The sequence below is a fragment of the Rosa rugosa genome, chromosome 5 (assembly GCF_958449725.1).
Source record: "Rosa rugosa chromosome 5, drRosRugo1.1, whole genome shotgun sequence".
Lineage (NCBI taxonomy): Eukaryota > Viridiplantae > Streptophyta > Magnoliopsida > Rosales > Rosaceae > Rosa > Rosa rugosa.
This window is the reverse complement of record NC_084824.1, coordinates 22,965,141-22,975,635: the sequence shown is the minus strand read 5'-3', so window position 1 is coordinate 22,975,635 and position 10,495 is coordinate 22,965,141. Positions and strand designations below refer to the sequence as shown.

Here is a 10,495-nt window from a genome sequence, read left to right as displayed (position 1 = left end):
GTTTTCGACGGAGCTTGACGGGCCTTCTTCTGCTGACGGACCCCGACTGTCTCCACATCCTCCCCCTCTTCCTCGTCGGGAGAGTCAATCTGCCGGCGCTTCCTCTCCAGCGCCCTTGGGTTCCCGCAAGCGGCCCTCGTCACCCTCACCGGCGGCTCCTCCCTGGGCGCGTTGACAGTCTCCGCCGGCTGCACCGCCCTTTCTTTATGGGGACCACGCCTATTGGCGGGTACCCTCTCCTTTTGCGAAGCCGCTGTTGCGGCCCCCTTTTTCCCACCGCCCACGGAGGCCCCCGCCTGGACGACAGGCAGGCCGTCGTCACCAAGATGGGAGTGGTGCGGCATTGGCAGCACCACAGGAACCTCGGACTGGCTCAGCGCTAGTGTCTCGGGGTTCACCAGCGTCTTCTGGGCGGCCAGACCCTCGGCATACATTGACTCCAGGAAGTTGTCAACACTACTAGAATTATGCTCATAGACATCACGACAATTAAATCGGTGAGAAATACACGCGATGTAAAAACATGTCATTAACATCGATTCCTCAAATTCCGATTTGTATGTATATAATTGACATCGATTTTTAAAATAGCCGATGACTAAACTTTCATTTAAATTTTCGCAAAAACGTTGAGCGGCTAAGTTAAAAAATTTTAAAGAAACGCGGGGGATGAAAAGTTCATTCCCACACTTAAACATATTTGAACTAAAATAGACTTTAGATTGCCCTAACTATTCGACTAGCACCCAACCTCCCTCTCGTCCTCTTCGTTCTCCGCCTCTGACAAAAACCCTCTTCTTCGTTCTCCGCCTCCAACCAGAACACGAGCCTCCTCGTCCTCCTTTTCCATCTCGGACCAGCTCCTCTGCTCGACGATGGAATGCCGCATCTCTTCTCTCTCTCTCTCTCTTTCCTTCTCTCTCCTGCAAAACTGGTGGCTCTGGTTATCTGGACTTCCAAGCTTCCAGCTCTCCACCTCTGGTTATCCATATTCGCTGGTGAGTCGGTGACATTGCTGGTAAGTCAAATTTCTGGAATTCTGGGTTTTAGTCTTCCAATCGAATTTCTGACTCTCACAATCTCACAATTTCCAGGTTCACAATTTCAATCGAAGGCTCGAACTCTTCCTCTTGTTGTGAAGCCGCAAAGCAGAAATTTTGGGTTCGAAGCTTGGTGATTCTTCAAGCTCGATTTATGGGTTTTGGATTCGGTGATTCTTCAACTCTTCACTCTTGTTAAGTCTCTGGGCGCATTGTCATTTGTATGATGGTATCAAACTGTGAATTGTTTCTGGGTTTAATGTTTTCAATCGATCTGTTCTGGGTTTTCAGTTGAAGTATCGAGCTCGTGGTCAACTGGTCTTGCTCTTGGAGTCTTGGTTCGATTCAGAAATCTTCAAGCTCAGGTAAGTTGCTGCCTTGCTCTTGGTTTGAATAATGAATGATTGAATATTTGAATGAATGAATGTACAATTTGCTCTTGCTGCCTTGCTCTTGGTTTGATTTCAGTATGTCAGTATGATCAAATTGTGTGTGTGTGTGTTTACGCCATTGCAGTTGTTGATGTTGTCATTCTTTTTAATGATAGGATCCAAAGGAGGAGGCTAAAGCAGAGACAAGAGATTGGATAAACACTGTGGTATATAACTCGAAAGCTTTTGCCTTGTTGGTTCAATTTTTATCTAATTGTGTGTCACAGAAGGCCTGTGACTAGACAAAACAGTATGTTGGGAGATGTGTCTGCTCCATTTACACTTCAAATTAAATTATGATTGCACCATGTTTACATTTTATGCATCGTCTATGTTTAAGGCTTTGTGTTTGGGTCCGATGCTTGAGGATTAATGACCTGTTCTTTTAAGGCTTTTGTCCACCTGCGTCTAGTATGATGGCATGTGAAACTTTAGGTAAAATGCTATTATTTATTTATGTTATCTCCATGTCTAGTGATGTTTTTTAGGTGGAGTTCTTAACTGGTTATTGGTTGAATTGTTGCCATTATTTGTCTTGATATATTAAGACTATCCTGCACAGAGTTCTAGTGCCTAGAAAGCCTTGTGTTATATTCAATGTGTTTAAGACCATGATGAGGTTTATTATGTTTGTACGTTTTCCTCGAAAAGCAACTGATGTTCTGTAGTTTTGGTGTATGGTGTCATTGAAAAATGACATGGCTGTAGTGATTGAAAAATTGGAAAGCAGTAGACAAAAGCTTTAATGGAGGTAGTCTTGGCAATTTATTTTTCTATTGGCATTTTTTTTTTGTGTATTTATTTTTCTATTGGCAATTTATTTTTCTAGATTCCAATGGCATTTTTTTTTCTTTTTCTTTTGTGTATATGCTGTTTCACAGCTAACTCACTTTTTGGAAATGGTGGCAGATTGATTCCCAATCTTCTGAGATAGAAAGGCTTTTTGAGGAAAACTCTAATTTATCTAGTTCTCATCAGGAGGCTATGAGCATAGCTTTGCACCGGGAGACTCAGGTACTTTTGGTTTCTTAATTGATGAGAATTGACAGAATATAGCTTGTGTTCAAGGAACTTTACACTTTGTTATTTCTTAGGCTGATATTGTTGATAAGGTGTATCATCGGGGTTGCTTTTTGTTTCTAGGATCAACTTGCAAAAGAACAGAGCAAAGCAGAGGCATTATCAGCTGAGGTATTACAGCTCAGAGCAAGACTCCAACAAACTACTCAAGCATACAATGGTCTTGCACGCCTGTAATTTTTCTCTCCTCCATCTCTCTGTTCATCTTGTTTTTATAAATTCCATGCAAGGCTGCAGTAATAAGATAAATTTCATCTAATGTATGGCAGCTATAAACCGGTGTTGCGAAACATAGAAAGCAGTCTCATTAAGATGAAACAAGATGGCCCTGTGACAGTGCGGTAAATACAAAACTCTTGCACTACCCGTTTACATAAAGTTGGTGGAATTAGCATGTTTTTATTCTTTAATTTTCGTAATTGTGCTCAGCATCCTTCACGTACCAAAATGTTCACTAGCCAAAACAAGGTACCAAATCTTCACTGAATAGCTTTATGTAGACTGATTCTTACGGAAATATAGTGAGAAATGAAAGATCTCTTTCACATTTTTTGTTGGAGGAGAAATGAAAAGTCTCGTATACATTATTGTAAATGAAAAATCTCTTATACATAGTTCTAAGAGATTAATTGGTACCTTGTATCTGCATTCCGTGACTAAGATAACAATTAGAACTGATGGGATTATTTCAATTGAGGGACTGAAATCTTATTTATAGGCTTGCTCTTGGTATCTTATACTGAGTGGTTCTTCAGCCAATCAGTCACCTGTGTTCTTTTATTTATATACAGGTGAATTATTTAGATGCATATGGCATGTAGGGCTTTTGTTTTTGTTTGTTGTTTTTATTCCCTTCCTTTCTTTTAGCCGAGAACTGGACTTTTATTTCATGAGGTGTATGATTAAAGCTACAATTAATTTTAAGTTGCAACCAAGACATTAAAGATGGCAGTAGGAAAGCAAACATATGTGGTCGTATCAATGGGGACAAGAAGGCAGAAATCTAAATGGTAAGTATTCTTCATGTCTTTTGGTTCTCAGCTGCAGTTTTCTTAGTGTGAACAAAAGCAAAGACTTACGTTATGATTATGTGGTCGTATCGATGATTATGACTTACGTTATGAAATACATTCCTAGTGGGCAGCAAAGACTCGGAAAGGATACACCCAACAACAACTTGACGAGGTGCGCATTGAGGTGGCTGACTATTTGCAGACTTTGTTATAGATGCTGATTAGCAAAGTGATTTTGAGTAAGGCTAGCTAGATTTTTTGTGAACTATTTTGGAGTAGTTGTACTGTTGCAGCAAATGTGAACAAAACTACATGTACACTTATTGCAATGGTATGTTTTAGGCTAGCCTTGAAGTAGGTTGGGGTATTTTTACCTATTTAATGCAATGCCCCATATTCAAATTATTTGAGATTTCATGTTGTCAAATGTGGATTAGATAGATGCATTGTAGCAGCAATTACAAAGTTAGTGGACACTATGCTCATGTAAAGGACATGATGTATATACGTTTATTGCAAATCAGTATTAAACTACAACAACGATGTCATTAAAGAGATGATACATCAGATTGGAAACAAAAATCGATGTCTCTTTATTCAGTGCGCATCTAGTTATAAGTAAGAAACGATGTAAAACAACGCAATAAACATCGACTTATTAAGTAAGAAACGATGTAAAGCAACGCAATGGACATCGACTTTTTAAGTAAGAAACGATGTAAAACAACATAATGGACATCGATTTGTTAAATGAAAAACGATGTCTAGTATAAGTATGAACATCGGTGTCAACCTCAAAAACTGATGTTTAATATAAGCTTGCACATCACTTCATAAAAGGAAACGATGTTTAACATAATAATGAACATCGGTCGAGTAATACAAAAGAATGTAGATTCAATCTTAAATAGTCTGATATATGGCAAGTACCCGTAAAGCTTATAAACAGCAGGCAAATTTCAAAAATACCGATGTGTATGAATTTATTACACATCGTTTCTAGAATGAGTAACGATGTTAAAATAAATACTAGTGCTATTGGACCTATATTTCGTTAAGCATTAAATGCATAAATATGAAGGTTTAACAATATCTAAAAACACCAATTTGTGATCATAATAGCAGTTTAACATCGATTCTACAATCTAATCTGATGTGTATTGTAGTATGGTACATCGGTTTTTAACCGATGTCTATTTTTTGCCGATCTTTTACATCACCCACTAACACATGTGTACAAATTTTTTTTTACATTGGTTTCTGGCCGATGTATATGAGAAAAATTCTAGTAGTGCAACCTCCGCACGATCCATCGCTTTTTCGAAGGCGTCGCGACTCGCTTTGTTACCCGGCGGATGTTCTAAATAAAAAAAAACCAGTCAGCCTGGGCTACTTATTACAAAAAAAAAAAAAAACAGTTTGGTGGAGATTTCTTACCAACGGAGCGAGTTAGCCGCTAATCGACCAGCAACTCCCAACCGGTCAGAAGTCGGAAGTGCAGCAAGTTAAGGTTCCGCCAGCAACCTCTGATCCGTGCTACGCGACACTCTTCTTCGCGCGTTAGGTTATAGCGCAGTCCCGCTGTACAAACACAATAGTCGTTAGTAAAAATACAAGTCTGCATATACAAGAACCCGCCAACTACGTTCAGCGGAAACCGGTTACCAACCTCGGATGGGTTGGAACTCCGACTTAATCCTAAGCGTCGGCCCTTCCTCGTTCCACCCAGCCTGATACTCCCACCCCTCTGTGGCGACGCAGAAGGTCCCCCGCCAGTAGGACATTGAATCCCTTAGATTCTCGATCAGCTTGGGCGCTCCCTGGCGGCGGCTCAAGTTCACTTGCCCTCTGCAACCCTGGCGCTTCACATAGACCAGCTCATAGAAGTGCAGCAGCTCCGCCACAGTAGGCCCCTCACATCCGGACAACCGCCACAGAGAGTTTAGCGCAAGCATCAACTGCCACATGTTGGGGCAAATTTGACCGAAGGCAAGGCCAAATTCGCACACCAGGATTTGAAGATTTGGCACCAGCGGGAGTGTCACTCCTTGGCGGAATATCGCCTCATGCACGGCGGCAAACCCCTCTGGGAGAATCGACGCCTTCTCATCCGCCGTCGGCAGGCGCAGCTTCACCGAACCCGGCAACCGGAACATCCGCTTCACCCGAGTGACGGCGGCGGCATTCATCCGCCCTCCTGCCCTCGTCAACGGCGGTGCCATCCTGGAGGAACCACACTGACTCAGCGTCCTCCCCCGCTGTTTCTTCTTCCCCAGAGGAGCCGCTGGCAGCGCTGTTGCTTGCCAACCGCTCATCGCGCCTAGCTTTGGCCGTAGCGGCCTCACCCGCCCTAGAGCTCTCTGGACGTGAAGCACGACCCATGACTACTTCCCAAGGTATGGTCTGTAGCGGCTCAACCTCTAGCGGTTCTGGCAGTGAGGTTCCTGCATGGGCAGACGGACGTAACGAGTCAATAAATATTTTGTCCGCCGCGCTGAACGACACGTCAGACCCAGAATCCTCACTGCTCGAAATCTCTATGACGTTAGCCATCCCAAACCCTAAAACCCACACCAGTTAGCACAAACACAGATCTAGCCTATTCTTACATCAGTTATAGCCAAGAACATCAGCAACAGTTTACCCAGAAAACACCAAAACAAGAACAAACAACCCCCAAACACTTAACTCAGATTCAACCATCTAGTAAATCCCGAAATCCCAACCGTATCAAAAATACCAAAAACCATCCCCAAAACCCACTTTACACACTCAGAACACGCCAAACCAGAACAAAACACCCCAAAATCAACAAACCCAGAAACTGACAGAAGCAAACACAGAAATTCAATGGAACAGGGATAAGATTCAGAGCACCAACCTCAAAGGCGAAATCTTTGGTGTAATTGAAGGTGCTTGTCTTCACAGGTAGAGGCCTCGTCCCCAAGATCCGATGACTCAACAAATTTTGTCCCCTGGAACTCTCTTCGCAAATCGCAGAGCTTGAAGACAACGACTCAGGTTTGAAGTTTTCACAAAGTGTCAAATCTCGCTAAAGTTCCCCCCCTTTTATGTCAACATCAATGCGTTCTAAGCCCTCCGCTCAAAAACGACATCACACACCAGCCGTACACGTGTCACAGTTCTCCACTTACTCTCCGGATTAACCGAGGCGTCGCCTCGGTTACGAAATCCATAATTACTAGCATTAATGGCGAGAAGACGGCCAGGCTTAGGAGACAAGCCTCCGCACGCTAACCCTCTACGGGTTGGACACGGGTCAACCACCACCAGACGAAGCGTCTGGTGGAAGTAACCACTAGGGATGAATTCACCAACCGTCCGAAGTCTCCACTGAGCGGAACCCCGCCAGCGGAACTTCTCCCTTGTCATCTTCCAAGTGACGAAGTCTCCGCTGAGCGAAACCCTGCCAGCGGAACTTCTCGCTTGTCGTCTTCCAAGTGACGAAGTCTCCGCTGAGCGAAACCCCGCCAGCGGAACTTCTCCCTTGGCATCTTCCAAGTGACGAAGTCTCCGCTGAGCGAAACCCCACCAGCGGAACTTCTCCCTTGCCATCTTCCAATTGACGAAGTCTCCGCTGAGCGAAACCCCGCCAGCGGAACTTCTCCCTTGTCATCTTCCAAGTGACGAAGTCTCCGCTGAGTGAAACCCCGCCAGCGGAACTTCTCCCTTGTCATCTTCCAAGTGACAAAGTCTCCGCTGAGCGAAACCCCGCCAGCGGAACTTCTCCCTTGTCGTCTTCCAAGTGACGAAGTCTCCGCTGAACAAAACCCCGCCAGCAGAACTTCACCCTCGCCATCTTTCCAGCGGGGAACCTTCCGCTACGAAACCTCTAGCGGAACCTTCTGATCATCTTGCAAACAGCATACGATTGTTCAGAGCAATACCGCTCAATAACATACCGCTAAGCACGTCTACTCGACACTGCTTCCTGCTACAGTCAGCAGGGGGATATCCGCCAGCGGCGGATCCCGAGGCCACGCCTCACTCTGACAACGACCGCCACGCGGCGTTACGGTCAGACGGTCCCTACCGGACACGGGGACTTGTCAACAGTCTACGACGGCCCTGATCAGGCACGTTGACCCCCGTCACTCGGGTACTAAGATTGGGCTCGCTACCCAACACCCTCTGCTCCGCGCAGCTCCCCCTCAACAAACAATCCGCCGACCATCCAGAGGTCTACCTTGGCCGGGGAGTGGGGGACTCCCTGGGGGGCCTAGCAGGGGCCCACCCGAAAGGGTATAAAGCGTTTGCTCACTAAAATCCATGGTTGACAACGCACTGACGCTAATTATGCTCTTGCAAGTCTAGCGGAAGAAAACGCTTCAAACCGCCGAACAACTCCCCAACCAAGATTGCCCTCCTTGACTGGGGACTTGGGGGACTTGTACATGCATGTACATTCGCAAGCATAATTAGCTATAATGGGCCACGCTCATTGTACCGCTAAAGGTACTAATTCCAACCAAAGGAATGACATACAGGTACACCGCCAGGCGGGCTACAACCTCAGTGTCGGATCACCCCCAGATCACCGCCGACGCGCCGCCACGCGCCGTGCCAAAATGGCATCAGTAGCTCCCAGAGCTGGGAACTGAAGTACTTCAGTCCCACATCGAAAACAAAGAGAAGAACCTCTTCTTCCTCACCTATAAAAGGTTCTCTCCTCTCTCCTCATTAATTACGCATTCAATACTTACCTACTGTTACTTTGTCAACATAAATACATTGACTAACTTAGGCATCGGAGAGTTGAAGACCGCCCAGCGCGGTCTCCCTCTGACGCACTTTGTATTTTACTTGACAGGTAGCGGAGGCTTTGAGAGCACCACAAGTATCGGTCCGCCCACCGGATCAGCGTTAACAAAGGTTCAGCTACCGCCGAACTTTTAGACATTAACAATTATTAAATGAATAAGAATGGTACCCTTCCAATATCCACCATCAGTGCCCATCCTGGCTCCCTGAAGACTTGATTCCAATGCTAATAGATTTCCCCAAAGTATTTTCTCTCCTATTGAACAAGGACACAGAATATAATCAGGACCATGAAAGATATATACAACTAAATGCAAAGCGTATTATTATTAATACCCTCATCATGTCTCAATAGGTAATGCATTAGAACTTGTATCTAGGCTTTCAAGTTTCAAATCCAATAGCAAAAAGGAGAAAACAGGAAGCAGATTATTTAACTAGATCACACAGAGCTTTCAATTTCATTGAGTGAGACTACTAAAACATGACCATTATTCCCAATTTCATTTCATTTAGTCTTCATTACAAAAAATCCCTCATAATCAAGCATATGACCAAGTCAAAATCGTTATCCAGCAAAATACTCAAACCTATTCCTTCCTTTCATTATTATCAATTCCCAGTTGCAAACCAAACCAATCAAAACAAGGTCAAAAAGTCAAGACCTCCATAAAAAATTGACAAAAACAAACAAATAATTCCACAATATAACCAAATTTCACATACATCGTCAATAAAGATTCTCACGCTAACACCATACCGCCAGATCCGTAATCACATCCAAAAATTAAATACCATAATAATGCAGAACGCTAGAAGAGAAAACACTGTTTGGATTCCTAGAAAAATTCCAAAATGCAGCAAAAGAAAAAATAGGTGGATCAAACTAACGAAAGGTGCAAGCTTAACTCCAATATATACCAATTCAGCCAATTTCAATTCTTTCTTCACCAATATATACCGAGCTTCCCCTCTCATACTATTCACTAGCTTCTCCAAACGTTCCAACTCCCCACATTCATTCCGGGGAACATATAGGAAACTAAAACGTGAACATTCAGAACTAAGGCCAAATGGTTTCAGAGAACTATAAACGCAAAAAGATAACTCTCAATTGCTTAAACTAAGAAGCTCAAAAGACCTTTACCTCTCTCTGGTTTTGCTTTCGCTTTTCGTTTTGCTTCTCTTAGATTTCACTCTAGATTTGGGGATCAAATGGCGCTTCAGTTGTGCCCCATCTTTGATTCCGAGTTCGGTCAGCATTCAATCTTTTCCATCAGGTGACCTGCAGTTGACAAAAAAAAAAAAAAACAGTAAAATTTAAGAAAGATCATGACAGATGTATCAAGTACGAGTCTGCACCAAACCTAAATCACATTGCTCAAGCATATACAGAACACCCATCAAAAATGCCTCTCTTCCCTCTGCTGGTAAAGCTTGTGTTTATACATAAGCCTCTGAAACCTTCACCAAAATTACCGAAACAAAAAATTACACCAATCGAAATCAACGCTTAAAAACCATAACCCTAAGTGAAGAACAAGCAATTCCAACTTACAGAGTCTGAGCATCGGTGGTGAGGCCGGAGAGGCAGAGGAAGAGCCTATCGTTGACTCTGTAAATCTTCGAATTAAGGGACACAGTCAGAGCATTTGGCCTTCTTCTCTCCTTCAGCACCGCCGAACTCATCACTACCGCTTCTTCTTCCTAGTCTCGACTAGTGTGAATCGGAATCGAAAGTCCGGAAATTTCGGAGCCGGCAACGTCGATTCAGGGTGCAACTGAGCCGTCATCATCGTGGTTGTGTTAGGTTAATCGACAAAGCTGGAAGCAGCGAACATAAGCTGGTTGATCTCCGTCGGAGGCGGCGAAAGGTGGAGAGGGAGCTCGAGTTTGTCGTCGAAAGGATTCAGAGCTTCATCAATTTCTTCAACTTTGTTGGGGTCTAGGTTTCTTCGGCTCTCTCGGAGCTTCAGATTCCGCCGGAGAATGGAGGAGGAAGGATTGTGATGGTGAAGAGGAGGAGGAGCGAGTTTGGGGAGGAGGAGGTCGATGGGTTAAGAATGAAAATTAGGGTTTGAGCACGCTTTCTCTCGGGATCGGGTCTAATTGTTTTTCGGAGTGTGAAAGTTTCGTTCCCCGCTCTTAT

The 10,495-nt window shown here is 44.1% G+C and overlaps 2 long non-coding RNA genes across 2 annotated transcripts; both read left to right on the top strand.

The window, feature by feature from the left end:
• Nucleotides 1-834: 834 nt before the first annotated feature.
• Nucleotides 835-1,647, top strand: LOC133709046 (uncharacterized). Its single transcript, XR_009846138.1, has 4 exons — nucleotides 835-1,018; nucleotides 1,095-1,210; nucleotides 1,332-1,405; nucleotides 1,588-1,647. It is a non-coding gene; the product is annotated as an uncharacterized LOC133709046 (long non-coding RNA).
• A 908-nt stretch (nucleotides 1,648-2,555) lies between these two features.
• LOC133712212 (uncharacterized) lies at nucleotides 2,556-3,313 on the top strand. The gene is made up of 2 exons (XR_009847234.1): nucleotides 2,556-2,724; nucleotides 2,821-3,313. It is a non-coding gene; the product is annotated as an uncharacterized LOC133712212 (long non-coding RNA).
• Nucleotides 3,314-10,495: the final 7,182 nt, after the last annotated feature.